The sequence below is a fragment of the Orycteropus afer genome, unplaced genomic scaffold, assembly GCF_000298275.1.
Source record: "Orycteropus afer afer isolate SDZICR_OR568_19922 unplaced genomic scaffold, OryAfe1.0 scaffold00530, whole genome shotgun sequence".
Classification (NCBI taxonomy): domain Eukaryota; kingdom Metazoa; phylum Chordata; class Mammalia; order Tubulidentata; family Orycteropodidae; genus Orycteropus; species Orycteropus afer.
Genome location: NW_006922117.1, coordinates 1810095 through 1821951, shown reverse-complemented (window position 1 = coordinate 1821951; position 11857 = coordinate 1810095). Strand labels below are relative to the sequence as shown.

The 11857-nt window shown below is 39.3% G+C and overlaps 1 non-coding gene and 1 pseudogene across 1 annotated transcript; both read left to right on the top strand.

Moving 5' to 3' along the window:
- The first annotated feature begins 7619 nt into the window (after positions 1–7619).
- Positions 7620–7726, top strand: LOC122151529. Its single transcript, XR_006164193.1, has one exon. It is a non-coding gene; the product is annotated as a U6 spliceosomal RNA (small nuclear RNA).
- Positions 7727–10241: 2515 nt separating this feature from the next.
- LOC122151528 lies at positions 10242–11203 on the top strand (annotated as a pseudogene).
- The last annotated feature ends 654 nt before the right edge of the window (positions 11204–11857 follow it).

Here is an 11857-nt window from a genome sequence, read left to right as displayed (position 1 = left end):
AAATGGTACAACCATTGTGGAAAGCAGTATGGCGATTCCTTCAAATTTGGAACTAGAAATTTCATTTTACTCAGCTATTCCATTACTTGGTATATATCTTAAAGATGTGAGAGCCATGACAAGAAGAGATATATGCACAGCCATGTTCATTGTAACACTATTTACAATAGCCAAAAGATGGAAACAACCTAGGTGTCCATCAACTGAGGAATGGATATCCCAACTATGGTACATACACACAATGGAATACTATGCAACCCTAAAGAATAATTTAGAATCTGCAAAACACCACATAATGTGGATGAACTTGGAGGACATTATGCTGAGTGAAATAAGTCAATCACAAAAGGACAAATACTGTATTGGTCTGTTATTGTAAAAGTCAAGGAAACGTTTATCTAAGGAAGGATATTTTCTTTGTTGGTTACCAGTGGTGGGAGGGGAGGACAGGGAACACTGTTAGAAAGATAGAGATAAGTATTGATTTGGGTAAAGAGAAGGGCAATGTACCAAATGTGAGGACCAATATGGCAGCATTGAGGAAGAGAAAGACATAGAGAGGTACATGGGAAGTACAGACAACAAAGATGAACCCTTTTGCACATACAGTATGGCGTTGTCAGTGAAGGCAAACATGGGTATATGGGTGGATAGATGGGTAGACAGGCTGAACTATTAGGTATTTCTATGAAGTGGGGAGTGTACCCAAGAACATGTATAAGGTTGATAGACAATGGTCCTATAACTTTATGTGTATGATCTGAATTTCCTGGTGTACAGTGGAGCTGACAAGGGGCAAGGCCGTAGTCACTGCTTGGTCACAGCCAGCTACCTAGAGGGACTGTGTAGTTGCACCTGTGGGCTCGGAACCATAGTTGCAGAGGACATCAAGTTCAATTGGCATAAGATACTACACAAAACATTGTTCCACCTCCTATTGTGGTGAGTAGTGACTGGGATCTTAAAAGCTTGCAAGCTGCCATCTAGATGCAACAATGGGTCTCTCCTCCTCCAGACCAAAGAATAGTGAAAAAAACAAAGATTCATGGAAACAGTTATTCCTAGCAACTTATACACCATGTGATCTGCAGCCTATATAACTACGAGACCAGAAGAACTAGATGGTGCCTGGCTAAAACTGTCAACCACTCAGAGGGGGATCTATGTAGGAGACCCAGGATAGAGAGGGAGAACAATGTGGAACAAAACTCAAAATCATTTGGGAAAAAAAATGGGGGGGGACCAGGTTTGCTGGTCTGATAGAGCTTGGTGGAACCACTGAGACTATGGCCCCTAGCTGCCCTTCAGGTCTGGAAATGAACCCACTCCTATGGCTTCCAGCCAAAAAATAGATAGGGATATGAGTTGAACTTTTACCTGAGGTAGATACACTCCTTGGAGAGAACAATCATTGGAGAAAGAAGGGCTGTTTATGCACAGGGAGACAGTTCAGAGAGCAGGAGTGCATGGAGGGATGGACACAAGGAAGAGGAAGGAAGGGAGGAAGTAGGAGGGGTGATGTTGCATTGTGGAAAATTGTGGTCAATGTCAGAGACAAAGTGTATGTGAACTGCTGTATGGAAAGTGTATTTGCTCTGTAAATTTTCACCCAAATCACAATTTAAAAAAAAAAAAAAAGAGAAAGAAAGAAACATACAAATATTCTAATACAATGACAGGTATAATCCAAAAAAACCAAAAACCAAACTCACTACTGTTGAGTCAGATCTGACCCAGAGTGAAATTGATTTTCATTTTATATTTCAATATACTTGTCAATTAGGGACAATCAATGATGGCTTTGGTATTGTTTATATTATACATCAAGAGACCCTGTGAGTTTGTCAAAGTCTTTACTAATTAAAATGCATTCATACCCCTAGGGTTATCATTGAGTGTATCCTTATAAATTAAAAAGAAAAGAAGAATACTTGCCATCCAGTTGATTCCAGCTCACGGTGACCCCATGTATTTGATAGTAGAACTGCCCTCCATAGGGTTTCCATGGCTCTTACCTTTGTATGAGAACACCAGGCCTTTCTTCTAACCTTTCAGTTAGTCACCCAAATCTTAACAATTTGCAACACCCAGGCATTTGTTGATGGAAGTACAGAAGGAACTAAAAAAATAGACTACCATCATTTAATTTTACAATTAAAAAAAAAAAAATCTGCAAATTTGGGCTCTGGATCATTTTTGCCCATTTGTGGTATTTTCAAGTTAAAGGAGATGCAATGAAATCCATAGTGATTTGCATAACAGTAAGAGGTATTTGATGCGTTCATAATAAAATTTTTTTGAACTGCAGTGTATTGAGATTTAAAGGATATAGCCCTTAGGCAGTGTGCCTATGATAGGGTATAACTGAATGAAGGGAGAGAAGATAAAGAAAGATGTTGTAGTTAAATTCTTGCAAAATTTGGATGAGGTTGGTATAAGCACGCCCAAAGGAATGGCGTAGAAAGGATAGCAAAAGGAAAGATTTTTACTTATTTGACAAGTTTGCCTAGAGGCCATCCTGGAAGGAAAGGCAAGCAGTAAAATGTATTTTATGTTACTTTAAATATTCTCCACAGATTAACTTGTCTAATGTATTTGGATCTTTATATGTGGGCAATGTTGTTTGTAATCATATTTTTATCCCCAAATCTCCCCTGAGCAGTAACATTTACTGAAGCCTCAGTCTACTGATTCTACATGAGAGAGAATTCCTTTGTATATCTTGGTGAAGATAGTTAGTGTCCTTACATGGAAGCAAAATTTATTTTATAAGTAGGCTATTCTATGGTATTTTCAAATAATATAAATGATATTCTAGATTCCATTTAATAATTATACAATAATCTTATGTGCATGCTTTCATCCTATGATTTTTCCCCTTTACTCTGGAATAACTATTTTCTAGTTATACATTTCTCTGTACAATCCAGATTATATCAACCTTCATGTTCAAACCTCTTGGAGTAAGGCAAGATTTATGCCCCATATTTAAACCACAAATGTATTTGTTTATACCAAACTTTTCCCCTTACTTATCATTTCACGTGTATTTTTTTCCACTTAAACCATTTTGTTATATAGATGATTGCATTAAATGTACATCTTTCCCACTACCATTTGTAAAACACTGTGTGTTCTATTCATCAAAGAATCTAAGAAGTAATTTTATTTGTAATAAACATCGTATGAAAGCCAGTTTCATGGAGAATCTTCTTCAGGAGAACACATAGAAAAAAAACATCTCAGGGTTTCTCTACCAAGAATAATTATGCTTCTCTTGTGCAACTTTCCTTTTTCCTCGATGGTACCATAATTTAGGTATATGATTATATTTGCTTTTGCATTGAGTAGAAATTGCTTGTACATGACTCTTAAAGATGTGTATTTGTGATATTTCTAAGAAAAGTTGATAAAAATTGAGAGATGACCATCTCTTTCTGTTTATCAACTTTTCATTAAATTCCCACATTAGTAATCAGAAAAAGCTTTATTTTTAGTTTGAATACCTTAAGAAGTACTGATATGAGTTTGCTAAGATGTATCTACTGCATAATGCCAAAATCAGAAGAATTATGTATTTGTTTTTCTTCATATATATAGGCTCAGAATTTTGAAAAAGTCCTCTGCTTCCTAAACTTTTAATTGTAAAGTAGTTATAAATCTTGAAGATTAATATTAGGATGTTGTTGTTATTGTTATATGCCGTCAACCCAACTCATAGCGACCCCTCCTTGGGTTTCCGAGGCAGTTATCACTACGGAAGTAGATGGCCCCATCTTCCTTCCTAGGAGTGGCTGGTGGGTTTGAACCGCCGGCCTTCTGGTTAGCAGTCACGTGTCTTAGGCACTATGCTACCAGAGCTCCGAGTTAAATTTCTTTTCCTCATAAATGAGCTATATTATAAATATATTATCAACATATAAGAAAGCAATGTCTGATATGTCTAATTGTCATATATAAATGATACTATCTTCCTGAATTCAGGCTGACATTAATTAATTTCCACAATTAACTCAGTTTTTCTGTGCAGCAAGAAATGAGTTTCTGTGCTATTCTTAAGCTGTTTTGTATTGACAATAATTTTTTTGTGACTTAATTTCCTTTTTGTATACGTAAAATTTATTTCTTAGAATAAAATTATGATTAACCTTCAAATTACTTAATCTTAGACTGAGAGAAGATTAATTAAAGAAGTTTTGCATATTTATTCAAGCCTTCTCTATTTTCTCTATCACTGATTGCTTGTGCATATTAACATTTGAAACTATGCTCATGAATCCAGAAACAATGTTTCTTGTGATTGGTACCATCTCCTCAGTGCCTAGCATAGTGCTTGGCTTAACTTGTTAATCAGTATTTATAAATGAATAAATGCTAACATATGTTTCCCATAGTGGAAATTATTTTAAATACGCCTAGATTGCAATTCCATTGGATGGAATTTTTGCCAGGTTATTATTATCATTATTACCTGACCTATTACCTTCAGTCTCAAGTCTGCTCTAGGTTTTTCACACTTTCCCAACTAAGATCAAAGACCATTTGAAGATCTCTACCTAAATATTCTGGGGATCTATCATCTCAATCTATTATCTTTGTATTTTCTTATAATGTTGTTAGTAGCTGTTGATTCAATTCCAACTCATAGAGACCCTATGTACAATAGAATGAAACACTGCCCTGTCCTGTGCCGTCCTTATAATTGTGGCTATATTTGAGCCCATCATTGTAGCCACTATGTTAATCCATCTCATTGAAGATCTTCCCCTTTTTCATGGATGCTCCAATTTATCAAGCATGATACCCTTCTCCAGGGGCTTGCCACTTCTGATAACATGATCAAAGTAAAGTCCGGTCATTCTCACTTCAAAGGAGTATTCTGGCTATAATTATTCCAAGACAAATTTGTTCCTTCTTCTGGCAGTCCATAGTATTTTCAATATTCTTCACCAATTCCACAATTCAAATCTATCAATTTTTCTGCTGTCTTCGTTATTTATTGTCCAGCTTTCACATGCATATGAGGTTGTTGTTGTTGTTGTTATGTGCCGTCGAGTCGAACCCGACTCATAGCGACCCCTCCTTGGGTTTCCGAGGCAGTATCACTACGGAAGTAGATTGCCCAATCTTCCTTCCGAGGAGTGGCTGGTGGGTTTGAACCGCCAGCCTTCTGGTTAGCAGTCAAGTGCTTTAGCCACTATGCTACCAGAGGTTATTCAATGTATAATGGCTTGGGTCAGGAAACACGTTTTTCTTCAAAGTGACATCTTTTCTTTTTAACACTTTATAGAGGTCTTTTGTAGTAGATAATCCCAGTGCAGTACATCTTTTGATTTCTTGACTATTGCTTCAATAGGTGTTGATTGTGGATCCAAGTAATAATAATAATAACAATAACAATAAAATTACTTCTGTACTAATAAGTTGTTAAAATTTGAAGACAAATTATTTTCATCTTCTTACTATTCTCATATACAATTTCTGTTACTATGTTCTAAGAGCTTTTAATACAGTATGACCATAAAAATTTGCACCCATTTTGATACTATTTTTGGTGTGATGGAGCCTAAAGAGTTAAGTAGTTAGTTACTCAATTTGTGTGCCTTCAAATGTTCCTATGTGATACTTTTTCTCTAGGTTGAATTTACCCATCAATTAGAAATAGTTTTCACTATAAAACAGTCAGCCTTGGTATTTCTGTGGATATATTAACTATTACATACAGTGAATCTTCAAGTAAACTTTAATACAAATATGGTCTATTGATCCTGATAATGATCAATAAATTTATTGTTACAACTATAAATGTGCATTTTTTTAATCTTCCACAAGAATAAAGAAATCAACAAATGAAAAAACAAACAAAAAATCACTAAAATTTTAAGTCCCCAGTTTTGTTTTTCCCTTGAAAATCATGATTGACTTTTAGTGTTTTGTGCCAATGAAGTAAACTAAAAGCAAAACAACAATCACATACATACACAGAAAAAAAAATCCAACAAAAATCCACACTTCCACAAATATTATACCTGAAAAATTAGAAGGCATAGTAAATAACATTTAAAACCTGTTAGCAAAATAGGAAGTTTATGCTAGATACACACATACAGGGTATTTTTAACCAAAAAAGGACTTCCTTCCTTTGCTAAATATGATATTAGAGAATTCATGGGGAAAGTGTGTTTTATGTTTAATGACATAAAATAAGCACTATACAACAAAACTGTATAGAATTAACATTTTCCTCTTCTACATGGAGCACATCTCCAGATGGCAGTGGTGCAGAAGCTTTCCATACATGTGTTACACATTACTTAAGCATGACTTTTATTCTGCTCACTAGAGCTGCAGATGGTGGTGTAATTAAATTTTGACAGAGACTCCCAGCTACCTGTTAACCCTAATCCAAATATGAAAATTCTATACCACATAATGAACCATAATTTCTCCTTTTAAATATATCTATGCTATTTGTATGAATATTATCAAGGCAATTTAAGACAATTCCATAGTATGAAGGTTATAATACTAGATTTAGAACAAAGAAAAGGTTGTAAGAACTCTGAGAGTGGGGACATACTTTTTTGCCTATTGGTGTTACAGTGGTTAAGGCATTCAGCTGCTAATTACAAGGTCGGCAGTTTGAATCCACCAACTACTCAGTGGTAGAAAGATGAGGCATTCTGCTTTTGTCAAGATGCACCACCTTGGAAACACTATAGGGTAGCTCTGGTAGCTTAGTGCCTAAGGCACTTGACTGCTAACCAGAAGTCTGGTGGTTCAAACCCACCAGCCACTCCTCGGAAGGAAGATAGGGCAATCTACTTCTGTAGTGATATCGTCTCAGAAACCCAAGAAGGGATCTCTATGAGTCAGGTCCGACTTGATGGCACATAACAACAACAGCTATGTCCCACAGGGTCACATTGAGTGGCATTTGACTCAATAGCAGTGGGTTTGGTATTGTGTAAGTTCTGAAATACGGACATTGGAGTGTGACTCTGTTTCAGTAGTCTCTTTGGGAGGTTAATCTCTCAAAATCTCACTTTTACCTATTGTAAAAGGGAAATAATAATGGCACCTTCTTGATAAGTTACTCTAAATATTATATAAAATTATTCAGTCAAAGTGCTGGCCACATGGCAAGCATTCAGTAAACATTAACTATAACTAGTATTATTAGAGCAGGCATTAAAAAGAAACAAAAACCTGTTGCTGGTGAGTCACTTCCTAGCGACACTGCAGGACAGAGTACAAGTGTCCCAGACTGTTTCCAGGCTGTATTCTTTACCAAAGTAGACTGCCTCCTCTTTTTCCAGTGGAGCCCCTGGCAAGTCTGAACTGCTGACCTTTAGATTGGCAGCCAAATGCTTAACCACTGTGCCACCAGAGCTCTATAATTAAATGCTAATATGTATCAAATCTGATTCTTGAGGAGCTGTAATAGAGTTAGCAGCAGAGCGTTTAACCACTGTACAAGCAATGCTCTTAAAAAGACACTTGGTGAATGATTATTCACTGAGTTTCCCTTCCTGCTCGTGCCTCAGAATAATTATGAAAAATATTTACGTGTTCTGATAGCAGTCACTATAGTAGACCATTAAGGAGTCCACTATTCAGTGCTCATTTCGGCAGCACATCGACTAAAATTGGAATGATACAGAGAAGATAAGCATGGCCCCTGTGCAAAGATGACACACAAATTCATGAAGCATTCCATATTTTGCTGCACTGGAAAAAGAGGAGGCAGTCTACTCTGGTAAAGAATCACTCACTCATTGCCGTCAGTAGGGTCTGACCCATAGTGACCCCTCCTTGGGTTTCCGAGGCGGTATCACTACGGAAGTAGATTGCCCAACCTTCCTTCTGAGGAGGGGCTGGTGGGTTTGAACTGCCAGCCTTCTGGTTAGCAGTCAAGTGCTTAGGCACTAGGCCACCAGAGCTCCCTTGGTAAAGAATACAGCCTTGGAAATAGTACGGGACACCTACTGTGTCTTGTAGTGTCACTGGGAGTTGGAATTGACTCACTAGCAACAGCTTTTTATTTCTTTTTCAATGCCTGCGCTAATACTAGTTATAGTTAATGTTTACTGAAGGCTTGTCATGTTCCCAGCACTCGAGTCTAAGAAAAAGGGCCTATGTGGGTAGGGGTATGGGTAGCATGGGAACAGTGCCATGGGTCTATGTCAGGCACAGGGTCTGTGCCATGCTATGGACTGCATTTGTGCTTGGGGTAGCAGGTTGCTGGCATGCCATTCAAGGAAGGAGAGGAACTCTTTGAAGTCTTTGGCATCTGTCAGACCTTGGTTTGCATTTCCATTGTGATGGTGTGTTATTTGGAGCATTAACCTCTCTGCAGTTCGGTAGTGTGCACAAGACCATGTTTAAGGTTGGCAGACAATGTTTCTACAAGTGTCTTTGTATGTTCTGTAAGAATTTCTAGGTGTGTAGTAAAGCTGACAATGGACAAGTTTGTAGTCACTTCTTGGCTACAGCCAGCTACCCAAATGGAGCAAATAGTTGGACCTATGGGCTCCCGACCATGGTGAAGTCCACATGTATAGCCACTGTCTGCGTTGTTGATGAAAGATATTTGCGATGACTAAGTCATTGGTCTTGCAAAATTCTATTATGTGATCTCCAGTGTTATTTCTATCACCAAGACCATATTTTCCAGCCAGCAGTGATTCTTCTTTGTTTCCAACTTTTTCATTCCAATCAGCAATGATAATTAACACATCTTGATTGCATGTTCAGTCAATTTCAGACTGTAGAATTTGGTCAAAATCTTCAATTTCCTCATCTTTGGCCTTGGTGGTTGGTGCTTAAATTTGAATAATAGTAGCCACTCCTCGGAAGGAAGATGAGGCAATCTACTTCCGTAGCGATACTGCCTCGGAAACCCAAGGAGGGGTCGCTATGAGTCGTGTCCGACTCAAGGGCACATAACAACAACAACAACAGTATCATAGGTGAATGGATATTAATCTATCAGTGTCAACATTGTATTTCAAGATAAATGCTTTGTGATGATTAATGCCACGTCATTCTTCTTCAATTTGTTATTCCTGGCATAGTAGATCATATGATCATGTGATTCAAAATTTCCAAAACTAGTCCATTTTGGCTCACTAATGCCTAGGACATTGATGTTTATGCATTCCATCTCATTTTTGACAGCTTCCAATTTTCCTGAATTCATACTTTGTACATGCCATGTTCTGATTATTATTGGATATTTGCAACTGTTTTTTCTCACCGTGAGACATGCTGCTTAGCCAATACAGGTCCCAAAAGCTTTACTCTATCCACATCATTAAGGTTGGCTCTATTTCGAGGAGGCTGCTCTTCTCCAGTCATATTTTGAGTGCCTTCGGACCTGAGGAGCTCATCTTCTGGCACAATATCAGACAATGTTTCAGCGCTATTCATAAAGTTTTCAAGTGATATATCAGATAGTGTTTCACTGCTATTCATAAGGTGTTCCCTGGACAAATCTTTGAGAAGGGGATGGCCTCTTCTTTCTTCCAAGTCTGTCTTAGTCAGTAAGCTCTGCTGAAACCTATCCACCGTGGGTAACCCTGCTGTCATTTGAAACACTGATGGCATGCATAGTCTCCAACCTCACAGCAACACTCAAGCCACCACAGTATGACAAACTGACAGTCAAGTTTGTCTCCCTTCATTGTTCCAAACTGCTGTGCTCATTTCCTGGTCTCCCCTACCCTTCTTGGTTACCTGGCCTCTCCTCACCTGCCTTCCACAGCTCCCAGGCTGACTTACTGCAGTCTGCCACTGGGTCACTCCATACACACAAACTTCCCTTTGGTTTAGTAGTCAAGGGCAAACCATTTCTGCCTTTTGAGTCTTTTCATTTCAGATTTAAAAAAATAATAATAAAAATTTTTTAAAAAAGGTCATTGAATTGATTCTGAGTCATGGTGATCCTCATTGGGTTTAGCAGGCAATAATTTTTTACAGAAGTTTATCTCCCCATCTTCCTTCTGCCATGGCTGGTGGATTTAAATTGACAACCTTCTGGTTAGCAGTCAAATGCCTTAGAAACTGCACCATCAGAACTCCTTTCATTTTAGATAGTATGTGTTAATTTCTGGAAGACAGAAGTATGTGATCAATGATCAAAGATGTCTTTTTTGAGTAATGAAGGCAAATTGATAAGGTTTATTTTAATAATGAATGAATGAACAAAGTAATAATAACTCTGCTGAGAAATAAATAAAATGGAGACCGAGGAGACAGCAGGTTTGCTTTGGTGGTGGGAGGTTGCAGCCGAGTTCCTGCGGGTGGCCCTTACAGCTTCCTTCACCTCCCACAGGATACTGGTGATGCAGGTGGCTCCCTTGTGTGTGGGACTAAGGTAGTGCAGGTGCTGAGGGAGGGTCTGGGGTATGTAGGTCTGCAAGGGAGATGCCTGCACCTGAGGGTCCCTCCAGAACTCCCACCTGGATGTCCTGCTGCTTATGATGCCTGAGGAGGAGTGGCTGCTGGCCCCGATTGGGTCAGTGACCCTGATCAGTGCCTGGAGCCCAGATCCCCACCTGCATGCTCTGGTATCATTCAAGCACCAGCAAGAGCAGGGTTTCCAGGAGCACTATGCCTTAGCACCTGAGGTCAGTGAGACCTGTAGTTAGGAACTCCTGGAGAATATTGCAGAGGGCTAGGCGGCAAAGAAGCAGACGCTAGAGTAGGATTCAGGAGCCACTGGCAGACAGGAGGCCGCCGGGAGCCCAGATACCAAAGAGAATGAGGTCAGTGCCAGCCAGACTTCTAAAAAGAAAGAGGAATTAGGTCTATCCTCAGATGGGATTACCCGTTGGCATATTTCTGCTCTGCTAGTGCAGATGGCCACTGCCAGGCCTCGGCCGGTCAAGGCTAGGACCCTCAACTGGCATGTCCAGTCCAAAGACTGGCTCCAGGCTGGCCATCCGTACCACCCTCTGTGCCACAGCATCTGCAGAAACCTGTTGGAGCCAGGCTTTCCTCAGCACTGCAGGCAAGTTCAGGAGTGATTTCCTGGTCTATTCTGGTGACCCACTACCTTTCCATGCCTACTGCATTGCTGAGTCCAGGACCTAGTTTCTGCTGCAGTCTCTGAACCAGTGTCAGAAATATCCTGCTCCTCTGCTTTCCACAGCCTAAAGGTAAGGTGATGTACCCCTCCCTGCATTGGGCTAGCCTGTAGTGAAATCCAAAGGCCTAGGATGGTGACGAAGGAGGTTTGGTGGCCTAGTGGATAAGGCATTTGGATGATGATCAGAAGGTCAGTGGTTCAAACCCATCCACAACTCCTCACAAGGAATATGGGGCAATCTACCATAAAGATTTACAGCATTGCAAGTAGCAACTGGGATCTTAAAAGCTTGCAAGCAGCCATCTAGGTGCAACAATAGGTCTCTCCTCATCCAGAGCCAAGAAGAATGAAGAAAACAAAAGACACATGGGAACTATTAGTCCAAAAGACTGGTACACCACGTGATCCTCAGCCTACACAACTATGAGACCAGAAGAACTAGATGGTCAACCACTCAGAGGGGGATCTATGTAGGAGATCCTGGATAGAGTGGGAGAATAATGCAGAACAAAACTTAAAATCGTAAAAAAAAAAAAAAAGAAGGGACCAGGTTTGCAAGTGTAATAGAGCCTGATGGAACCACTGAAACTATGGCCCCTACCTGCCTTTCAGATCTGGAATTGAACCCACTCCTGTGGCTTCCAGCCAAATAAAAAACAAGTACATAAAAAACAAATATATGAGATGAACATTTACATTAGGTAGATACACTCCTTGGAGAGATCAATCATGGAAGAATAGAAGGGTTGTGTATGCACAGGGAAA